This window comes from Rissa tridactyla, chromosome 13 (genome assembly GCF_028500815.1).
Source record: "Rissa tridactyla isolate bRisTri1 chromosome 13, bRisTri1.patW.cur.20221130, whole genome shotgun sequence".
Lineage (NCBI taxonomy): Eukaryota > Metazoa > Chordata > Aves > Charadriiformes > Laridae > Rissa > Rissa tridactyla.
In genome coordinates, this window is record NC_071478.1 from 1,585,515 (window position 1) to 1,609,850 (window position 24,336).

A 24,336-nucleotide genomic window follows, 5' to 3' on the forward strand; every position below is an offset into this window, starting at 1 on the left:
GGGCACCTCAATCCTAACAGTCCCGGGGAACCCCGCATGCCCTGCCCTGCCGGCAGCATTCTGCCTGCCCAAGGCCACGGGCCGGCGAGTGAGCCGCCTTCGGAGAGCGGCGCCCACCTCTCCACCACAGGACATGGCAGAGCCTTCTCCCAGCGGGAGGGGAAGTGCCCCTCGGGGCACACAGGAGATGTCTCGGTCCAACAGTAGCTGCCCCACTAGTGCTCCCCCCCAGCCCGACTCCACTCGCTCCTGGAACAAGAGATGGTTCTACAATGAGCAACGCGAAGCTTGTACATAGAGCACACCAGCCGCTGCAGGAGCAAACATGAAGGCCTGCGAGCATGCATGGGAACAGGAGCTGTGCTTCTACAGGGAAGAAAACCACTGCAATAAAAGCAAAAACGTGGCTTAAATAATCTATGGAGCTGAAGCGTAGTGCATGCTAATTATGTTTTCACCCTGAAGAGCCACAAGAGATGAGCAGCATAAAATGACCGTTATCCCCCATGCAGTATGGGAACGCATGCAGAGAAAACCAAGCGATACACACCTAGTGGGTTACTGGGGTCAGAGCGTTAGAGCTGCTGGGACATCCCCCACTAAGACCAGGAAAGTACAGACAAAGCAGGAGAGCAGCCTCCAGCAGAACCAGCTACGAGAGAGAGGAAAGAGAAGACAGAGTTAGTTAATAAGGTGTTGCAGCCTCTTCTGTGCAGTCATCTCCCAGGTTCTCCTCGCTATGTTGTATAAATCATTTATTATACTGTTTTCCTCCTAACTTGAAGGAAGAAGAAACAATATTCAGAGAAGCCAACCCTGAGAAACCCATCCTTAAGGAAAAACACCCGAACTGGTTAATCTGATTTGTTAGCAGTGATCAATACTTGCACCTTCCTGTGACACTTACTGTTAATGTCCTAAATCAGGGAAAACCCTGGAGTGGAAGGAGGATTTTGAATGCTACAAAACTGGAAGTTGTAGCCAAACATTTCAAAACACAGAAACGTAACACGGCACTCTCAGAAGTGAGAATTATTTAGGCAGGCAACTTAAGGCCCCAGGTTTGATGTATGAGCCCCCAAACAGCTCCAGGCAATTTCATCGATACCTGTTGGAGAGGGTACATTCATCTCTGAAAGACGCACGCTGCACAACAGCTTACAGCCACCTTCTTTGTTCTACCTGTCTGTAATCTAATCCGGTACGAAACCCAAGCGAAAGCAGGTTTGGGGCTGTTAGGACCTCTGCGTAGCTCTGTAAATCTCTGATTTGTTTTGTCATAAAACACTTAGCGCCAAAACTTCTCTGGGTCAGCAACTGCAAATTTAGTACCTGTTTTTGCTGGAGAACACACAGAACAGAAACCCTTCCACAAAGGCACGGTTCTGCGAAGCAGTATATCCCCTTTTAAGCTACTACCACATCAAAAATGCTGCAACCCCGTGGCACGAGGTGCAGAGCCAGGACAAACTCACTTTGCTGCTTCAAATGGTTTAGAACATTTTCTGAGAGTAATCTTGCGCCAGCAGATTTTATGCTTGACCAGGTACTGTCTGCCTCCCTGAAGCCAGCATAAACACCATTTCTTGTGTTTCAGCCAAATTACCAGAAATACGATCCTTTCTTTGCATAGATCCAATCTCAAAGGGCATGGAATCATCACGCCAGAAAACTCATTTTTCTTAAACTAACAGAAGTAAATTCTCTGCCCAAAACATACGAGATATAACAAAACTGTGCAAAGATATGCCCAGAGATGAATGTCAGGAGGCAGCGTGAGAGAAAGACTAATTCTCAGTAAATGACCAGAGGGAATAAATTAAGCATAATCCAGCTTCTACAGACAAAAGAGCAACACTTTGGAAAATAAAATAAAATAAATATATATATTACACATACAAATTCCAACAGCTTCTCAGACCTTATGGCGAAATCTATCTTGAGCCTGGCTTCTCTCGCTGCTGCTCTGGTTGACTGAGTTCTAATCTGACCCTTACGTGACGATCTCCACCAATGAATAGCAATGAGGAATTCACAAAGAAAGCTATTTCAATATAGTTCTCTCATAGGCACAGACAGACGTACTGTGCTGGTGTCAAAAGAAACAAACAAAAAAAGCTGGTCGGGGGTTTTTTGTTCCTTTGGACAGAAGCAGTCTGTGAAACAAGGCTTCAACTGGGGAAGAAACATGGGCAGGGGAAATGCTCAGAGGAAAACTCCTGGAGAAGGAACTCTGGATCCTAAGGACGCAGCCATGAGCACTGCAGCTCTCCAGTTCTATTGCTGCAGAAATAATGACACCGAGTAATATTTGAGGTTTTACCTCAGTAGGAAATTTCATGCCATCATCCAGCAGGAATCGTTTTGTAGAAATAAATAAATTCTGCAGATAAATTTGCAGAATATCACACTGCGATCTGGGTTTGGCTACACCAACAGAAGAACGCCGACACACACACACATCTCTGTACGCCCAACACAGTTCCAACCTCACGCCCTGCAGAAGTGGCTCTGGGCAGCGGCACCACCACAGCATCGCCACTCGAGCCATGATGGTTCCCAGCACATTTACAAATTAATACTTCAACTAACCTCTTAGTTAAATGCACTGAAATCATATGGTATCAACTCGCAAAAGATAGTTCTCAGCAAAAAAGAATACAGAGCTTTCTTATATCTAATATGGTCTCTCTTGTGAAATAATCATGTGAAACGCACACACAACCAGGGCATGTTTAAATGACACCAGTCGTCTTTCCGCAGCCTCCCTCCGGTAACGATCCCTCACGTCAGCAGTTTGCTACGGGGAGTTTCTCAGGTTTTCCTTCCAAAATTTCATGCAGTGTTTTCAGGACTTGGCGACGCAGCGTGCCTACACAGCTTTAATTATACTGTAGCTCTATTTCCATAATAATATACATTTCAATTGCTATTCTGTACTCCCAAATGGAAAGGAAAATAAATTAGAGCAATACAGAACACCTTTCCGACAACTGCACGCCGATAATAGCATAAATAATTCAGTAACGCATTAAACTTCAAATTGAAATATTTTTACAAGGGTGATTTTTAAAGTAAATGTTTTAGCCGATGATTACTTTTACCCAGCATAAGAAATTTTCATTTCTCCTTGAAATTTATCCTTTTTAGACAAGAAGAGCGTAACAGCACCTTTCTGAGGCAGAGCTCTTGCTCTCCAGGACCTGAAACTCCTCTGCAGTGAGTGAGCGGAACTCTTCCCTCGCAGAGCTCTCGTTATGCCACGCTTCCCTCAAAGATCAGTCTTTATGTTAATTAAGCATAAAACAGCACGGCAAAGTGGCATCACGTTACCTCACACCTACTAAGTGTCCGCACGAAGGTTTAATGGGGTATGTGATAGCCTATAAATTCACACTGTGCACTGGAAATCCTCTGTGTAAACGCACCCCCCCACATATCTTCAAGCGAGTGTCCAGGTGGAGCCGTTGGTTGGGAATGCTGCACCTCTCAGGAGGGTGAAGGAGGCAGAAGGGCTGAGCTCGGACTTCAGGCTGCCCCTGCCCACCTGGAACGTGGCAGAATCCCTCACTTTGTTCTACCTCAGCAAGTGTTAATTCCGTCAGGTCAGCCACAACCATGGAAGTGTTAGCACCATTAATACTTCATTCCCTACATAAAGAGAGTCACTGTTTTGCACAACTTACTTTCTATTTATCTGTTTTGGTTGGGTAGCATTTGGAAGACAGCTCTCCCCTCCCGCCCCGTGTGAAGAAGCCAAGTCTGAAGTAACCAACTGAGCTGAATGATGTGCACAAATCACATGGAAAAATTCAGAATATTTCGATGATTTCAGCAGTTCCATTTGCTTAACACTGTACATTATAACAAACAGGCCTAAGTTTACACGTCCCCAGAAAGGTTTATATTTTCCTTTATATTTTTTGTTTTTCTACAGAAATAAGATGCAACTCGGAAGTTAAAACTAGAATTAATAAGGTCATACTTTGCTATTTCTTGTGGAATGTGACCAGTAAATTTGCTGCTTCTCAGACACCTTTTCTTCTTCCCCAGAACTTTCCAGGTGTGCTTGCTCCTGGGTTGATCAGCCCACCGGCCCATCAGGGCAGCACCCTACAACACCTGGCATTGCATCCTCAAGCTGCTGCATCTCATTGATTTTTCACAGGTCTCCCCCACTGAAATCAATGAGGAGTTCTACTTAAAAATGGACTGCGCTTTGTGGTCCCTTTCTGGTTCATGCACATGCCGGTTCCCAAGTACTAGCCCAGCTGCGTTCAGCAGAAGCTCCATGTACCAGGCTCCCACGCTCCCTCTCAGCCCAGCCTGCTTCTCCCCGACACCAACAGCCGCTCCGGCCGCTGCGAGCAGAGACAATCTCTGCAAACTTCTATTGAGTACAAAATTCCATTACAGCCATTTTACTAGAAAGCTGTCTTCCAAGCAGCTAGTAAAAAAAAAGCAGCTTATGCGAATGCTAGATGGTATCAGGCATTAAATTAACCATCAAGGCATTGCTGTCTGCGCAGGGTTGTGTGCCTGGACGGGGTCTGATCTCATTTGCAACAGAAACACTTCCTTACTGTAGAGGCGACCTTGCAAGCAGAGCCACCAGAAATCAATACGTCTATTCTTAGAACAGGGCTATTTCAATGAGAAAGAGAAAAGGCTAAAGATCAAAGGCAGCAGAGTTCATAACTCCACTCCCTAGTTCTTCCCCTAGTATTTTAAAGCTTGGCTTTGTTAATATACAATCCAGTTTGGCCACAAACAAGCCAATCGCATGAACAAACTCCTATAACCTGATGCAATTACCGCCACAGAATACTTAATGGATTTCACTAAACAATATCATAGAATGGGTGGGGTTGGAAGGGACCTCTCAGATCACCCAGTTCCAACCCCCTGCCAATATACAAGTACCCTCACTTTTCTTGGCTTCTGGATGTTTTGAGGTTGGTAAACGGGCTTCCATTTTAAGAGAAAAGCTACTGAGAGGAATGGGGTCTGAAACGGTGCGTGTGTGGGGAATTACAGCTGAGAATTGCCACATATTTACACGCATTAAACCTCCATTTCCCGAAACGCAGGCCCAGGAGGGGCAGTGGGTAGGCCGCAATTTCCACAGCCAGACCAGCTTCTCGTTGGCAAAACGGAGTAACCGAAGGCCGGAAAATCCTACAAATGATCATAATAATTCTTTCATGGAAGATACTATCGTGCCATCTTCTAACAGATAGAATAAATAACAAAATGGCCAACAAAAAGACCAGGCCAGCGATGCAGAGAGGCGGCCCAACCGCCTGCTTCAGCTCCTCCCAACGCTGCCGTGACGCCGCCAGTGGACGAGTGTTTAAACTAACGGCCATTAGTTGGGAAATTGTCATTTCACCGCGCAGTTTGGAGAGCAGAGGGCAAAAAATCCAACTGTGACCCCACAGAACAGCGAGTGTTTAAGCTCAGCAACAGATGTGTCAAATGACTCATCCCAACCACGAGGAGTTAATTGATGCTATAAATAGTACTCTGCAGACAAAAAAAAAAAAATCAATCCACTTAATTCTTGTATCCACAGCACACAGTCTAGCTTTGCTTATCAGTAAAACTATTTTCCTTTAAAGAAGTGGGCTCGGGTGTTTTACATGTAGATTAACACGGAGAGATAATTTGATTTCAGGCTATTGAGAGATTTCCTTCCTTTTATGTTTCAGAAGAACAGGGCTGCATGCAGCTAAATGAGATCCGTAGATTACAGCAGAAGAAAGGCTAATAAAACTGCACAGCTACATTCCTGGGTAATAACGAATGGGTTTTAATTCTAGGGCTCCAATCTCAGGGTTTATGAGGGCATTTCCAATTACTACTTTTAAGATTAATGCAAATAAATGCATCAAAAGGAAATAGATCTTTTACCCCATCTGAATCAGATATGTAATATCTCCCATAGCATTTTACGGCGATAAATAAACTGGCCTTGCTAGGGGAAAAAACCTTCACAGTTCTGAGGGGTTCAGAGCAAGCGTCTTCCCTATGGTTTTCTTACTGCTTTCAGGAGAAAAAAAACCAAACAAAAACGCTTGTCTGTTTTCCTGAACGCGTGTCTTAACTCTCACAGTCAGACGTAGTGGGTTGCGTGGCTGCTCTATTGCCCCACCAGGAACTGAAAACATTAGTATAAACAGGAAAGAAAAAATGTCAATATTCACGTTTAATTCTTGAAGCTACTAATCCAAATGAATTTTATTAGCCGCTTACCAAGCAACCCTACTGCATTATTCTCCCATATTTCAGCCTCTCTCATTAAAAACAACCAGATTTCGACCTTAGGTTGCTTTAAACCAGGAACGGTATCAATGAAGAGGAGATTAAAGCAATACAAAAAGAGGGAAGAAGCAGAATGAGGCCTACTAACTCTAATTCTCTCCAGCAACATCTGTCTCATTCTAAATCAAGTATTTTTTTCCACCAAGCTAAATTTGGAAGCCTAGGCACTAAGTAAAGCTACTTGTTAGACCAAACTGTAGATCCGCTTTCTACAACTGTATGTGCAGACTCAAAGACGGCAGCGATAGACTCTTCAATCTTCAGCATCCGTAAATTCAAAACACAATCCAAGTTCATTTTACCCTTGGAAGTTTAGGATGCAATCCAAGTTTGTGCTGATTAATGCCACAGCTTTTTAGTCTTACAAGGCAAACATGCATTTGAGAATTAATAAATAATATCCGAGCAAAAGCAAAGTATTTAGCTCATCTGATGTCTTGAATAATCACCCGGTTCATGCATAAACATAGAAAGGCAGGAAAACCAGACACATTTTAATGATAGTCTCGGAGAGACTCATCATTCCATATGATGGATCTTGGCACGTAGCATCCCTCTAATACTGCCAACGAAACCGTCGTTGTGCCACGTGGCAGGAACGTCCTGCTCCGGAGCCCGGCTGCCTTTGAGGGGCAGAAACAGCATCACAGGAGCTGCCAGCGGAACCTGGCTCCTCCCAGGGGGAGACACCGCTCACGTCTCGCAGCAGAGATCTCAATCACTCACCAGCATTTTCTACTCTATGGCCAAGCACATTGGCTTCTCGGGGGTTACACCCACAGTCAAAACAGCCTCCAGGACACGTCTCGTTCCTGTTGCTGGGTAAATCAAGACGCCATAGTAACCCCATTGATTAATCCAGACTCAAGTGTTCTTTACTCATTTAGATCTTCACTTGCATGAAGCAGAAATGCAGCGTTATGCTTAGTCTGTGAAGTGTTATATCCATACATTTATCAAAAATTATATTTATTACATCACTGCAAATAGCAATTTTCACAACTAAGATTCATATCTCTGTTGTATGAGCTTTCTATTCATTGGCTTTTAGCTCTATCAAAATTTAAAGATTTGGGCCAAAGTTTTCCCTGGCAGATCTTCTCTCAGGCTGAATTTCTCCTTTAGGAAAACTTCAGCTAGAAGAGCTTGAGCCTAAAGCTAGAGCTTCAGCTCTGGAGCCAGAGCCTCTGCGGCCGCCCCACTCCCTGCCCCTCTCTTCTGCCCGTAAAACCTCTTCTGACTTTCACCTCAGCACAAGCCTCCAGTTCAGCTGGACAAACCACCACGTGTAAACTGCGTCTTCTGTGCCGAGGTTGGCCCTGATGTGAAAATCGGCTGGAATTGGGGAAAGTATTGGATTTACGGGGCCACTATCACTTGTCTTTTGGACAGATCGTTTTCCTCCAGGTAGCCATAGTCAGTCACTGACCTCACCCCTTCCAAGGCTCACCTACTTTTATGTCTTTGACTAAATCTTAATGCTTTTTGTAGCTTATGTCGCCCATCAATAATATTTCTTCTTTCCAGGAATGCACTTATCATTAGTGCCTAATTACAGTTACTTGGAAGCAGAAATATTTCTTCCAGATCGCTGAAGATCTGCTCCAAGAACCAACTTTCTATTCAAACATCCCTTTTTAAGGACCATTCTGCTGTGCTGAGTGGGAAAAATAATAAATAATTTTGCTTTAACTGTCTAGCCACTCAAATGTTTAAAATGAGTTCCCTCCATTACATCAAAATGAAAATCCTGCACTGTATAAATAGGAATGTATTCCAATTATAATAAACACTTTTAACTCATTTCATTAAGACTCTGTAACAGAGGTAAGTAGCAAACAAGTCAGACAGTAAATGCAATGTAAACTCTGTTGAGAATCCTTCCTGCAAACAGCTTTGAAACTTTAAATGGGCTATATGCACTTTTAGCTTTGACATATATAAAAGGGACAATATTTAATCTAAAAATAAACAAATGAAAATGGAAAGAACTTTATAAAATATCAGTAAGATGACACTAGTTATTCGGAGGATTATTTTTGAAGAATGCTTGGCTAAAACTATAATCCACCTACATTGAGAAAAATAAAGCAGTACACAGAAGGGAGTCGTATTTCAGGGAAAGAAACAACAGTGGACTTAAATATTTAACCCCATCGTTGACCACCAAGCCCCCGGATTTGACACGGACGCACCGAGGTACTGAGGTGAGTTCACAGCAGCTGAAAACGCTCGTGGTCATCCTGGGAGCCAGCAGAGGACCTGCCTCTTCCTCTCAAGAAAGGCTGAGACAGCTGGCAGGGAGGGAACAGAGCGAGGAAGACTCATCTCCAGAGCAGGAGATTACTGCCGAGGTGGGATGCAGGACGTGACTGCAGCCTTTCATCTAGAAAAACCCCGGAGAGCCCGAGCAAAGCTGGGAACGGGAGAGGAAGGGAACGCTCCGAGTCCACCTGCTGTGAACGTGGCCGCAGTAAGGGACGGTCCCTGCTCCGTCAGGGGTCCCATGAAACTCAGGGAGGCTTTCCACGGTAGAAGAAGGAAGACTTGGATCAGAGGTGGTGCGAGGTCACAAAAGAGAAAACGGTCATCCCTGTTCTCCTCAGCCAGCCCTTGAATTTGAGCCTCGCCAGGGCCTCAGCTCAGCACAGAATTACAGGGGTTCCTGGCCCAGTTCCACTGGTTTAAGATTTATCATGGGTATTTCCTTCTTTCTGCCCCTCAACCATTCTAACACCATTTTAAAACAAATTTTAGTAGGCCTTCCATACCATGCAAACTAATGAATTTCTGAGAGATGTAAAGATAATTTAAAAGAATAAAAGGACAATGATTTAAGAACATACATAATGACAAAGCAGCAAAATACTCAAGAGATGTGGTGAGCAGCTGCAGAAACACAATACCTTTTATAGCGTTCCTTCCGTGTAGTGGCTTTAAGATAGAAATTCTTCCTCGGTTCAATGATAACTCTGTCAGAGAAACAAAGAAAACAAAAAAGACATTTTTATTCCATCTAGGGGAAGTAGGAAGAGGGGATTATTTTTAAATAACTGATAACATTTACATAATACAGTGGAAATCTGTAAGTTGTATCTCCAATTGGTTCCCCTTCCCTTCCCGAGTCGTGCTGGTGTACAAAACGTGTTACACCTGACATCTGTTCCCCCATCACCTGAAACCCCAAGAAAATCCCTCAAAACTGGAGCACAGAAAGTAAACTCCTCAGGAAGAGCTCGCCTGGCTAACGAGCTATTCCTGTCCCCTTGATTTCTGTCCCAGCGCCACCCGTATGTGCATATATCAAACATTACCAAACTTAGCACTTAATCCAGTATATATTTAATTCCCCATTGATTCATAGATTTAAAAGCCAAAAATGTTTCCTTCGTAAGCATACACCATAGCATTTCCAGTCATCCAGGTCTAAATACCATCTAGTGACTCTAAAAATGTCAGCTGTGGCTACATAAACACACCTCATCCCGTTTGACATTTTTTCTTCTAGCAGCAGGAAATCAGGGAAATGAGGGCAGGAAGACATTCACCTTTGGAACTCACCAGACACAACTCAACAGTTTTCAACATCTCATTTTCTGTTTGAGCTTCAGCTACTATTCCCATTAAAGCATTTTTTATCCCAGAAATTTCTCGTGCAGATGACAAGCAGGACCCCGTGTCTCGCATTCCCGGTCTCCTCCTCTCTTTCTGAGGCCAAGCCCCTTTGGCACAGGCGATTCCTGCGGATGGCCCTGGCTGGGTTCCACTGGGGCTGGAGCTGCCCCGTACGCCAGAGGTGCCACCACCCTTCCGCAGCCCCTTGGCCTGGAGGGTACGGCAAGGCCAAAGAAATCCCGTCCTCAGTAAGGAAAAACCTCCTCAACCCTTCCTACTCGCTGCAACCCAACAGCTGCTAAACCCAAATTATACAGCTCTGATGAGGGTTTCTTTGAAGCCTAATTTCTTTTAGCTTTTGTCTCCTAACAAGAAAATGACTACCTCCTCTAAGTAGGCTAATTTTATTAAAATATTCTCCATTTTTAAGCCAGAAATAATTCATGATCTATGTTTAGTGTCACCTGGAGCAGACAAAAACTACTGAAAAAATACGTTGCTTGATTTTTCCTTCCTCCTTTTCCACCTGTATTTTTTGTTTTAGTTGATAGTCAAGACGATAAGCAGCCTAAGGCGTGTGTCCTGAACTGGGACATCCTGGGCAAGACCCAGATCCACTATAGCCTTCATGGATGTCTGTGGGCTATTTAACCTTCTTCTATCATATAATCTGGGAAGAACAGCATTTTCCTATTTCACAAGATCTCATAAAAAAAAGTATATATATATATTTTATATATATATATAAAAATTAACATGAGGTACCAGGTTCTTCAGAAAAGAAACACCCTTCTAGTGTCTTCTAGTGATAGTGATATTTGTATAGTTGGAAATTTAGTGTTGATTGTCACGAAAAAACGAGTTGTCTTTCCAATACAAGTCTAATAGTTTCATTTTATTCTTGAAGCAGAATTTTTCGTTAAAACATTCAATACCTTGTGTAACCAGGAAGTTTATCAGTAAGATAAGAACAGAGGATGTCGGCGGGTCCGGGGGAGGCCACGTTGCCACCACAACCACCCACCCTGCGGAGAAGGGAAGAGGTGGGCGAGGAGGAGTGGGGACAGCAGTTCAAGCCCCCACAGGCACCCCCTGGTGCAGGACGGGCGCTGTTCCCCCTGGTCCGGAGGGTGCTGTCTGGGTTACGGCAAACCACCGGATCAGCTGGTGCCGACAGACCATGCCGTTCCCACCGTGCTCCCATGGGTGCCATCTAACTGACACTGGGCAACCAAGGGTGGGTTTCCACGGGCTGGTGCCAGCCAAGAGCTTCACCCAAACTCCTGGGAAGCCTGGAGCTCGCCGAGGCTCCGAGGCTCCAGGTGATATTGCAGAGTCCCTTTTCCAGCTCTCGACTGCTCTCCGTCCCATACCATGAACTGCAGGGGAGAGGGAGAGGGGAAAAACTCACCAGCCTGGACCATATGACATTTAATAAACCACCTGTACTGCATTACCAAAGTGCCGCTTCATTCCACTGATCCACTTTTATTGCTGATTTTAATCAAGTATCTTACAGCTCTCAGATGTGAAAGGCAGAGAAAAACCTGTAATGCCTTTTCAAATTGCTTGTTATCTCTCACTTGTAACTAATTACCCCAGTCACACTGTTAGAGGCTCTGAGTGGTTTTATGCTTGCTCACCAACAAACGACTAAAAAAAAAGAAATTAGACAATTAGTCTCTAGCTATAATAACTCATTAAAATAAATATTTTCAGAATAAGGAACTTAACAGAACATCGAGACACTGACACTGCAAAATGCATGGGAAAGTAAAGCATCCACCAGCACACAATTTCTCACCATTCACTGAGTTCCACAATTGCATCCCAACCACCACTTCGTGCTTTTCCTACTCCAGTGAACATAATTAGTTTTTAAAGCTTTTTTTCTAGCGTGATGAGAATGTGAGTAGCTTGTTGGACTACAGGAAAGCTTAGGGACAAATTCTGATGCTGCACCATCCCAAGTATCTTCTCGGGCCCTTACTCAAAGAGCTTCCAAACAGGCACAGAGTTCTTGGAAGCCCAGCTGTGTGAGAAGCAGCCTTCGGGGGGGTAAAGCACGGGTGAACCCTCCCAATTCCATGGTTCCTGCTTGGCCTTAGGTCCACGCCACGCTCACTGCTCGTTAGTGCCGTGGAGCCAGCGTAACGCACACCCACTAATGAAACACGTCCCACGGCACCGCGCGGGTTCTCGCCCACGCACAGGAACAGCCACAATTGCAACTGCCAAGTGCGAGGCGAGGAGTAAGGTCCACACTAAGTGAGAGAGACCCCGGGAGGCTGTGGGGAGGCAAGCAGACCGCTTCCCCATTCAGCTGCGACCCTACTATGAGCACGTAGTGCAAAACCGTGCCAAGGGCATGAACAGAAAGCCTGGATCTTTGGCTCCTTCTGTCACTCAAATGAGCTTCCCTCTGGAGTTTCTGGCACTAAAATAACTAATGAAGAACTTGGATGATGTAATTTATTTGGTAACAGAAAAATTACCTGCAGATTCACAGCTACAGCCCTCGCCGCATACTTACAACCCAAAATCAGCCTTAACAGACTCCTGTTTCTCTCACTTACAGCAGCGTGTCGCAGGCAGCACAACTTCACGAGAGTTACACCAATGGAAAAGAGCTCTCTTGGTCCCGAGTTAAGTTTGTCCATCCACGTCTTGTGCGTATTGACTGCAAGCAGCTCAGACCCTGTGACTGCAGGTGTTCCTCAGCAGGAGCTTTGTCGCAGATAAATCTCCAGAAGCACAGGCAGAGCTGGGCAGTATTCTTTGCATCTGCTGTGATTTATTTTTCTGAACCAAGAGACAAGGAGGTGAGGAGGAGGAATTTTTTCCCCTAAGCTCCTTCTTCCTTCACTTTATATCCTTATTTGCTAAGCCACTATCTTATTTCACAGAGAAACGTAAGGTATTCTGACAACATAGTTCTGCTTTTATATGAGATACGAGAGGGCAAACGTGAGGTATGCACATCATACAGCTCCGTGTGTGGGTACGCACCGTCACAACTTGCACCAGAACACCTGAAGCGGCCGCGGGAAGGGAGGTCTCTCCGCGTAAAGGTGTGCTACAGACGCAGCCACCCCCAGCACGCTCCACAGCAACCCTGCGCTCCCGGCGTACGGCCCTCCAGCCAAGGAGGCGGGCTGCCACCTCTGTGATAGTCGAATATTTACACTCCGTTATCTGCAGAAATTTATTTAAAACAGCAATATTTTTTGTGTTACTCATGAGCGTCGAGTTCCCTTACAAACTCCTGCTCATTCTTAATTACAATGGAAATCAGCATGTTAACATCGAGCGAGCATCACCTGGTGCGGCCGGCGGAGGCGCAGGCAAAGTGTGGGCAGAAACTGTGGCAAAACGCCCAAGAATTTGCAAACGCTGTCGAGGAGAGACAGGGCCCTTCCACACGGGCTCTGGGCAACAGCCGCTACTGCCAGTACGCTGTATGTAAATATTACAAAAGCAGTAAAGAGCCCCTGTGCCAGCACACAGCCCTGTCACAGATAAGAATCGCAGCTTTTAAAAACATCCAGACCGAAAAGGTACAACCGCCCATGAAGAACATCACTCGAGTCATTACATGCCAACAGTGACGTAAATCATTCGTTAAGGAAACGACCGTGGGACTAACTTTGGCAAAGTAGATGCACCTATTTCCTCGACTACCTTACTGTGTTTATCGATAAAGACATGGCATATTAAAAGAAAATTTATGAAATATAGAACTACAAAAGCCAACGCACAGTGATTCCCTTTGATGTGCTGTGATATAGGCAAGTAAAATTAAAGCTTATCCTTTCTACTGCAGGAAATGTCACAGACGTTTGTGCGCTTGGTAAATTAATATTTATAAGAAGCCCAGACAGTTTAGTGTTTTTAATATAGGACTAGGATTTTCTCCTAAACATCAGACAGAAAAGTTGCATTAAAACTGCAGTTTCTTGATTGCCACAAACCTCAATGACAGTATTTCCGAGATTTGTTTTCCATCATGTCACACAGATTAGCAACTGTACACAACCGGGAGATTTGCAAAATCCACCCAATAGCCATGAATTATACATTTCTAACTCTTTAAAGTTAATGCATAATAATCTTCCTATCAAGAGCCTGCAGACGGCCGCTGCCACTACACTCTCCCAACATTTCTCACTACAAGCGAGAACAGAGAGACGCAGGGACGCAGAGACCCCAGTGCCCCGCGGGTGCAGCGGTATGTTACAGGCACATGCGATGAGTGAGGCTTTGCCAACAACATCGCTTCATGAATTTATGTGGCAATAAAATTGCAGCCAAACACCTTTTATAAAAAATGTAATTTAAAATTATGCATAAGAATATCACACCCAATTAAATTAAAACACAGCCCTTGATCACCTTTTATGCAAATTTTGGGAAGGATTTTTTGTTATATTATATGCTAATATGGAGTTTCATTTAATTTAGCTGATGAATTACCTAATTTTGTTTGCCGGCATACTAAGGATATCCCAGTTGAACATGGCAGCTTTTCATGGGGGAACCAAAGTCGCCTTACATGTGTTACAGAAACAGGATAAATTTATTTATTTTAATTGGAGGCAAAGGTGATATTCCAAGAATTCATAATGAAATTTAATCTTGAAAAAAGAAGAAAAAATGAAATCTGGTTTTAGTGATAAGAGAACATTAGTGGCAGCGAAGACCAGACCGAGCGCGGGGCTCTGGCTGCCGGGGGCTGCACTCTGCAGCGAGAGACGGAGGCAGAGTCTCGCTGAAGACACACCTTTCGGTTCATGATTGTAAATAGAATTCCAGATTATTTTTTTAATCTAGGCTGAATCACCCACCCGAACCATTCACCGGGTAGGAATTTCAGTAACACCTCCCAAACCAACATTTTCACTGGGCAAGAACTGGCAGTGAAAAATCATTCCTCTTTCAATCACATTTGCTGAAGGCTCTTGGGCTTGACACAGATTTTGCCCCCCAGAGTCAATCAGTAAAACTGATTTACCATTACGTAAATCTGAGTAGAGGTTTAACTGCAATTCTTAACACCTTACACTTTTTTTCCCCAACATTACAGTATACACCAACTTGTTCAACTCCAAATGTAAGCTTGGCATTAAACCAATAAACTTGAATTTGTGTAAGAATTATTTTAGATTTTAAAAACGTGCTTTGCAGAAGAGCTGTTTTCAAAATAAAACAGCAGTTTCTAATTAGTAGTACTAGTAATTGTATTCCTGTTAATTAATAACTGTATTATACAGTGAATTTACACGATGAAATTTCATTTTAGTGTTTCCAAATGACAGAAATACCATTAAAGTGGTTTTAAAAATATGAATTTTCAGTGCAGCCATTCCCAAACATAAAAATCATGAAAAGCCAAGTGATCTTTGCGTATTGAATAGCTGTAAGTTCAGCGTTAGACAGCTTCCTAACCAAGCGAGAGGTCCAATTCGCAGGCTGGGGGGTGAGGAACGGCTTCCGCGCTCCCTTCCCGAATTCCCGGGGGGCGCGGGGCCCGGCAGGCTGCAGCCCCAGCAGGGCGGGAGACACCAAAGGAGACCAGGGGAGAAAAGGAGAACGGAGGAATCTCAGGAGTACGGGAGGGAAGAGGAAAGACACGAATTGTTTCATTCGCGTGTGGACAGCCCAGGTCCAGGCTGGCTGCAGCCTCCAGCTCTGCATTCAGCCAAGGGTTTGCACCGTAATTTCTTGAGGCGACATATTCAATTCATTGTCATATTTAATTGAAACAGTAGACGAAAAGAACCGAGAAATTAAGCTCTCCCATTTGTCCCCTATTTGAAAATGTTTTGATGAAGAGGGGAAAGGTCTTGCCTAAAAAAAAAAGGGAAGTTTAATACATGCGTGTCACGGCGACTCTACTGGGTTTTGAACTCATTTACTGTACAGTCAAGCGATAAAGTTCAGGGCGTCTTCAAATGACTCCTTCAGCACGGACTTCGCAAGGCAAGCTGGAATTTTTAGAAGTAAACTATGAAAAGGAAATCTTTGTTGACAATTTTAATTCCAAAAGAAAACTGCGATTTACCGTGAGCATCTGCCCGTACTCCCCCAGCAGCGCCCCGCGGCAGGAGTTCCGCTGCCATCACAACGCCCAGAGCCCTGCAGCCGCCCCCGCCAGGCGTCCGGGGGGATCTGGCACCGGTCCAGCACCTTAACCCCGCTGCACGGCCAGTGCCTGACACCCGCTGCCTCGGCGAGGAGGCCGGCAAGCTCACACCTCTGAACAAAAGGCAGCTACTGCATATTTTGCCAAGCTAGGACATTTCTTACCCAAAATGGGCACTTGAAAAAGGTCCCGTCCTCTCTGAGCACACTCGCTGTGCCCAAAGACAACAACCAGCCTGAAAGAAAGCTTTACAAATAACAATATTTTGTGAATAAAATTATAGGGTAGCCTAGCTTAATTTAAGAACTATATTTTCTCCATAAATCTGCATTCGTACTGAAGAGCCTTCCTGGCCCATGCTGAAGAGGAGAGCACTGGAAGCGGTCACTAACGCAGTGGTCCCTGGGCCTGGGACTGGCGTAAGACCACCTGCCATAGGCAGACAGACTGACAGACTCCCGTTACACCCCGACGGAGTTGAAGAAAGGAATGTGCAATACAGGTAAGGTTGGCGAAATCACGTACGGAAGGAGAGTCTGCTGCAGGTCGGAGCCACGAGTGAGCAGCCCATCTCCCGAACCTCGGAACCAATCCTTGACGCGGCGATGCCGCCTCTCCTCCTTCGGAAAGGCAGAGGATGGAATGAGGCCTCACTCACACCTCCAGCTCTCACCGTTATTTACATGAAGCAGGATTGTTTGGTTTTGTTTTGGTTTTTTTTAAACAAGAACACAGAAAACTCGTTTGACACAAGTGGCACCTGCGGAATGCCGAGCGCTCTCGGGGCCGGCAGGAGACGCCCGCATCTTCCAGAGCCAGCGGATGCACGTGTACGCAGCTGGACATCCCAAACTGACACACCACATGCAAACGGTTAGGAAACCAAAACATACAAGCAGTCAGATTATTTCAGATGTGCTGGCATTTTTTTAATTTCATTTTATGTTCCACAGAAGCAGTGATTTTACTAATGAGGTTTTGGCTAGTGGAAACTGCCGGCATGTGAAATGTGTCACCTGGGTGACAGTGAAAGACTGCAGCGCGTCTGTCTGACTCGCGCTACAATTATGTATATTCTATTTAATTGCCTAACAATGTTTCCATCTGTCTTTGTTGAAAAATAATTCACTAAATTCTATTTATTAATGATGACCTAAAGGGAAAAGTCCACATGAAAAGCGAAAGTGGGGTCTCTACTCAGTCGCGCACCCAAACGAGTGCGACGTTAGCACAGATTAAGATCACTAATGCAAATTGCTTCAATAAAGCAAGGTGAAAATTAAAGGCGAAGTACTGTAGCAGTCTCAAATGAAAAACACTTGCCAGGAAAAGATATAAATAGCATCCAAACCCGGTGCTCTGTGAATGCAGAAGAGATGGCTAGGAAGAACACCTAAGGGGAGAAGAAACCAATCCCTGGTAGGTGTCAGTAACCCCTCCTGGCAAACCGGGAATCCGCACGCAAAGCCGACGGCTTCCTGAAGAAGGAAACACGGAGACTATCTGTATTCCAGTCCCAGAACTCTTACAAACCACATGTGTCATTTTACCCCCCTCAGGCTACCAGGCAGTCGTGTTGCTCCGGCTATTTATAGAAATACTTGGCCAGTTCTTCCAGTCCCCAGGAGAAACAGGAGCAGCCTGTAAATGTGCAGTATCAGCTTCCAGCAGGAGGTGCTGCCGCAGGTGCCCACGGCTTATGGAAGTACCTTACGTTAATTGACGCATGGTAAATACATAGATTTATAAATGTAGCCTGTTTCCTAGAGCTTTCCGTTCGTAAGTTTAAGGACTGCAGAGTTGTAACAGTTTGTTGGGTTTAATCTGGTCTTTAGACACTAAAAATGAGTTCAGCCTCTTCTTTTAAAAGGATTACAATGTGAAAGCGGGAGGAATTTAGTCCCCCAGACACTGACGCAGAATTAGTTGCTTTGCCATAGTGTTTTCTTTTTTACGGTGACTGTTCTCATCTCTCTTTCATGTACTACTGCAGCCCTTCTGATATAGAGAAGTCCTACAATTCTACCGCAAAAAAGTTGAAACAATTCCTTAGACCCACATGGTTTTATCTTTAAGGCCAATGAAGGGAGATTAAATTCAATCGTACTCCTAAAACTCTGACGTCTTGCTAATTTCAAGCAACTTCTTGTTGCTTTTTCTAAGAAATATTGGGGCACGATGTGGCTAGAGAAAACCTAAACAAGAAAGTGTGTTAGGATTCTGGGAGTACAAGCCAGTATTAAAAATTAAAAAAATAAAAAAAAAAAACCCAAACCCATAGATTTCTTTCAAGAGTTGCCTGATTTTTAAAACCTGCAGGCTCAGACACTAGGGATTTGGCAATTACAGTAAACTGGTGAATCTCGTTCAGTGACAGCCTGAGCTCACAGGGTCCCAACCGCAGCGTTTCGTTACCAGGGGGGACACAAACAAGAGACCAACGACGCCTTTGAAAGGCCAAATTAACCAACCAAATACCAGTGGTACCGGAGCACACGCTGGGAATCCCTGCAATGAAACGTGCTGACACCACGCAGCCGCGTGACGGGAGGAACGGAGGGACAGTGGCGGGGAAGGGGCTCCGGGGACCCACATTCCCACCGCAAAGAGAGGCACAAGCGCCAAGCGCGAACCAAAGTGCGTCTGGAGCTGAGGCGAAGATTCAGCAGCGCCCCAACGCCGTATTCAGCCCCCAGCGTGCCCCGGGATAACTCGCCTGGATAAATATTAGAAGGTATGAGGTAGCAATGGACTAATTAATATTAATTACTATTTTTGACACCCGATTTAGTGACTGCAGAGAACTTTCTTTGAGGCTAGGCAGAGGAAAAACAAGCAGAAAAAAATACACGCAAGCAGGGAAGCAAGAAAATGAGGTTAATGGGGGAGAAAGCACACACTGAGTCTGTCCTGCAGAGCTACCGCTTGGTCAGGAAAGGGAATAGGGAATTAACAGAGAGAAATAAAGAGGTAAACAATTCACATATACTTACACCGTGCTATAGTTCCTGCTGGTCGTGTTAACAGTAGGATTAACACGCATTCCTGGTAAAATGAGTAATTGTGGAAGCGCGTTGCTTTTGAAATTTCTGTACTTAGCAGTATACATTTGATGTACCTGTTGAATCAGTTTTTCAGTTCCACATAACCTTTCTCCTTTTGCGACGTGGGAAACCCCAGCGCAGGAAAAAAGCCGGCAGATCTCATTTGGGCTCTGCCAGCCGGGACTGCGTCCCCTCAGCCAGCACCAGGTGTGGCAAAACGGCTGAACAGCCCTAACCAGGAAAAATGGAGAAGCAATAACTCTACCACACGAGTCTTATTTGCATCTTAAATATTTATAATCTTCGGATTTAAGAGGCAGAATGTGGCCGCACATCTGTTCGTTTAATCTGAGTGCACGCCTATGAAAGCAAGCAGATGAGGAACTGCAGACAGGCCGGAGTGACGCCCCCGCGCCGGGGCCGGGAGCCCCCGCATGGCGGGCAGGTGCCGCGTTCCTCCTCTCTCATTACACGATCCCTCCCGAACGATTCACTGACCTCTCTGGTTTCTGCGGCACTGAAAATGCAGCAGAGGATTGATGAGGCCAAAAATACTGGCCTCAAAAAACCTCAGCTCGACTAGTTGCTTACTAGGAAAAAAACCCACAAACCCGAACTTCATACAGGTACCTTGGGAACCAGCAAGGGATTCTGACTTCCAGTCACGAGTGTCGCAGGCTGTAGGTGCTTCTCAGATCTCAAAACATACAGAAATGAAGTGGATCCTATAAATATAGTACCAGATATAATGACACCATAGCAGCCTTGCCAAATTGCACAAAAATATACTTGTCTGCAACCTGCTAGAATAATTGTAATGAACCAAAAAATAATAATTTACTTGATGTCAAAAAAATGTAATCACCCTGAGCAGGCTGAAAAAAAATTTGCAAAGCTTCTATATATTAAGCTGCTCCTATCATGCTAAAAGCTGCTCCTATCATGCTAAAAGCTGCTCCTATCATGCTAATACGCCTCCACCATAAAATAAATCAAGCTGCTCTTCTCTAGGCCGCCTCCAAGTGTGAGGTTTGTGGTCCCAACAAAGGGAGACGGAGTTGTCCCTGTGTCCAGAGGCCACCCAGACGCTAACGGAAAGCACAGAAGCAAATATAGCCTCCGTGAAACCCTGCTATAAACAGACTTTGATCAATAGTACCAGAGTTTTAATAACATAAAATGAATTTTATGTTATTAAATAAAATTTAATTGTCCACAAAAATGTCCATAAATTTGTGTAAACTTTGGTAAAGCTATAGCGTATATTTTCTTAGAGTTGGTATATGCATAACCTTATTATTGAAAAACCTAATAGCCTCTCCAGCTCCTAACCACACACGGCTCTATATGAAGGCAATGGGAAATTAGATTGTCCAAGAACTACATAATTTCACTCTAGACGCTAATTAAAAAACCCCACTAAACCCAGGGAGCTTTAAATCGATACGCGAATAAAAGACACAAAGTCTAAGGCCAAGGCCACAATAAATCTTAATGTTACTCTGCTTGTGTTCACTGGTGTTGAGACCTACAACTTGTAACCCCTTTGCCGGTGGCAGTCCCGATCTCACATTCCTTTCACGAAAAGTTCTTTCAGAAGATGACCGAGCTTTCACTGGCCTCTGCGATTCACAGCTTTGAAGGGCAGATTTTCATTGTACGCGTGTCAATCATAAACCCGTCCAATTGTCATGGAAACACACGGTCACTCCAATGTGGAGTCAAATGATTAACTTGGCTGCTGGAACAAAAGTTTTATTGCTGCAATTCACTGGAACTGCCTGGTTTGCATATATGAAGCTGAATGGAATCACGGTAACGGCCGTGCTGCTGGACACAGTGCTCTGCCAAGTCTTAAATGGATTTGGTACTTACATTCTCTGTAGAAAACATGTATTATTCTGATTGTATTTAATCTGGCAGGACGTTATAGGGTATACTTCAAGTCTGTAAGACTCCCATGTTTTTGTCCGTCCTCAAACATGACTAATTAGGTTAATTGGGTCAATTGAGAATTTAAGGCATAAGCGAGGCACATCAGGTGTAACATACTGCTTTGACAAGAAGTATGGTGATTCTTATAATAGCAAGGAACGGGACATCCCTATTTCTTTGAGAAGTGATTTTCAAAGCCGTCACAATAGACGGCTCACAATGGCTTTCCCAAATCAAGGAACCTGCTGCCTCGGCTGCTGCCGAAGACGTGCCAGGGAGGGAGGTAGGGCCGTCCTGGCACCGAGCAGCGCGGTCCCGGCAGCATCCTTCTGCCGGCTGGGGGGCAACGCAGAAACACAGAGCCCAGCTCACCGCCCTCTTCAGGTACCTAAGCACCCACCGATTAGATGAGTTAGTCCTGACTCCTCAGCAATTTACAACAGAAAGGCAAGTAATGCAGAAAACTCAGAGGAAGCCTACAAGCTTCCTTATAGGTCTTCCCAGATCTTCCTGTGTTCTTTCTTTTTTTCCAGGTCTTTCAGTTCTTAAATTACTGCCCTGAACCCCAGCCATTCTTCCCCGTCTTACAAACCTAAGCACACAGGTTACGTCTCCTGGTTCGCTACCCATGTGTCGGTTGGGTTATTCGTTTTTTCATTAATATTGTGAATAAATTATAGAAGAAGCACACACTATTTAGAAACTGGTGAGCCCATGTAGTCAGCAACTGCGATTACAAAAGCCACGCTCCTTACTGACACACATTCACTGGGCCACGTGTATGAAGAAGCAGGCGGGCTCCTTGCTGCACAGAGTACGTGTCCGTCAGCCGCAACGCATGAACCTTCGAACCCGAAACAAATGGTTTAGCCCCGGAAGCAGGTCTGTAGAACAGTGGTCTGCCATCAAAAGCCCGCCCGTTTCACGGGCTGCAGGTATCGACGCTTTTCAAAACACAAATGTCAGGAGGATGCTCGGTCCTTAATATCTGTGATGACACAATCGTGCAGACTTTTAGGCTAACTCTGACTGTGAGCTCCATTTCAGGAGCCGGCTGTTCTAATGAGTATATATAATTAAACACATTCATGCATATGCCTATGTAAGCTGGATACAATGGAGACGCCACAAACGCAGAATTCTAGCATTTCTTTTTACATCTTCATTTCTCAGCTGCACCCAAGTCCACACATGTGAAAGACTGAGGAGAGGAATGTGAAGAATGTGCCGTAACGTTTATTCACGGGTGCCAGAAGGGTGGCACCCAGCCCTCTCCCAAAGGCTTACGGAAGAGAAGACAGACAAGCGTGTTACAGAGAGCAGCATGCACCGCCGCAACGGCAGCTCCGGCCCCACTGAACTGAAAGCGTGAAATATATTAACCCCTTTTAACCTCTTTCCGAAATCTATCACTCAGTTATGCCAGAAGCAAAAAAACCCCAAGTAACGTGATCTAACGTCTTCCTACATTCCAAACGGACAATTTGGGAAGATAATGAACTCGCTCAATTCCTTGTCACGGTCCTTTTCATGACGTGCACAGCCTGCTTCAACTCTCAAGTTTCAAATCCCTATGAAAACTCGAAATACTGTCCGACGTCAAAAAAACAAGTACGCTGAATACACAAAAAGCAGAATAAAGTTTTATAATTCTATTCATGACTAAGAACTTAATTAAATACCACCATTAGCACCACAATGGAAATATTTTACATTTATAGATAGTTTTCAGCTTGAGACTTGAATGTATTTTCCAAGGGAAGTAAAGTTGTCAGCAGTATTGGCTATTGCAGACACACCATAACGTATCCACAGTAAAATGCACAGCAAAACGTGGGATTAGAAATAATTTTTTACTTTCATATCCATATTCCTCCTCTCTGATCCCCATGCTGAGTTCTAAGAATGGGGCAGCTCAAAAAGGAACTGAAAAAATTCCATTAAAATTCAAACCTGTAGATAACAGTACATACTTCCACATGCATTTATCATTTCCCGCACACACAAACTGGTGTGTTCAAACACCTTTGAAGTCATTTTCAGAGCCTCTGTAGGAATTCCGTAACTCTCGTCCTCATTCTCTGCGGCTGAAGGCAGCCACCAGGCCCACCTCTGCCTCAACAACCAGCCTCAGGATTTTAACTTCAATTTTCGCCCAACTACAGCAGATAAACATACAGCCTTACGCGCATTAATGAGTCTGCTTCAAATGATAATGGCACTGCTGAAATCTTACCACATTTTAGAAGAGGAACAGATTTTTTTCACGCAGTTTCTACGTATCTTTAAACTCAGCTCTTTCACTTCAATGTATGTAATATTCTTTTTCATTTATACACTAACCCCAGTGATTCTTCATATCACAGAAATGAAAGAGATCACACCAGCTCATTCGCTGTAAAATTAGACAACCTTAATTGGCTATAAAAGAATTAGACTGCAGAAACTACCCAGGCTACATCTGGAGAGCTGGGGATAGAAGAGAAGGACGAAGATTTTGTTTATCGGAACAACGTAAGGCAGCAGCACACAACTGGATCAAACACCTCATCAGCGCAGGAACCGGCGGGCGACAGCCTTTGGGTTTTTTGGTCTGAGGTTTGATTGTTTTTTAAGAAAAGTGACATTTGTTCCTGTCTCGAAAGCATGCTGCAGCAATACTGAACTCACCACGGAGGGAACGTGTGGAGAACGACCTGGGGTGATGCTCCTCACAGTGAACTCAGCCACGCTATCTCCCCTCTGTTGATAAACCACCAGTACTTCATGTTATAAAGCTTTTTTTTTTTTTTTTTTTTTTAAGTCTCAATAAAGTCTCAGTGGTGACGAGAGGCAGACCAGGACCCCTCACTCTGCGTACGGACCGGGGGCGATGGAGTAAAATCAAAGCAACCAGAACTGTCGAGCTGTATCTGAAACTGCAGGACTTCTTGAACTCTCAGTTAAACGGAAATAGTTAAAGCGATTTTAGGGGGCAGAGGAATATTTTTTCATGATGTAGACAAAAACATCTCCAAGTGAATATCTGATCATTTTATGTTTCCAGTTCATTAAAGAGGATGCAGTTAAATCAAATGAGGTAAACTGGGTACGGCGTTCATCTTGAATCATACCTAATAATATCAGTTACCCAGTCATAGCCCTGAAATTTCATTCCCCTGCCACGGCTCTACGAAGTTTTTACATCTACTGCAAAATTGTGTAACCTTCACGTTATTCCTTCTCTATGTAAAACTGCTCTTCTGAGTCCAATTGAGAAAGAAATCGCATCATTAA

General features: G+C 44.5%; 1 protein-coding gene across 8 annotated transcripts in view; it reads right to left on the bottom strand.

Moving 5' to 3' along the window:
* ARVCF (ARVCF delta catenin family member) overlaps positions 1-24,336 on the bottom strand; it is a 278,074-nt gene that overhangs the window by 166,781 nt on the left and 86,957 nt on the right. For 3 of the 8 annotated variants that reach the window (XM_054219498.1, XM_054219497.1, XM_054219504.1), the window contains exons 5-6: positions 9,231-9,296; positions 551-652 (exon numbers count right to left, since the gene is read on the bottom strand). The gene's annotated coding sequence lies outside the window, so the exon portion shown is untranslated. Of the gene's footprint in view, positions 1-550; positions 653-9,230; positions 9,297-19,074; positions 19,600-19,755; positions 19,775-24,336 lie in introns of those variants that run through there. The other 5 variants (XM_054219507.1, XM_054219503.1, XM_054219500.1 and 2 more) reach the window with 4 other exon arrangements.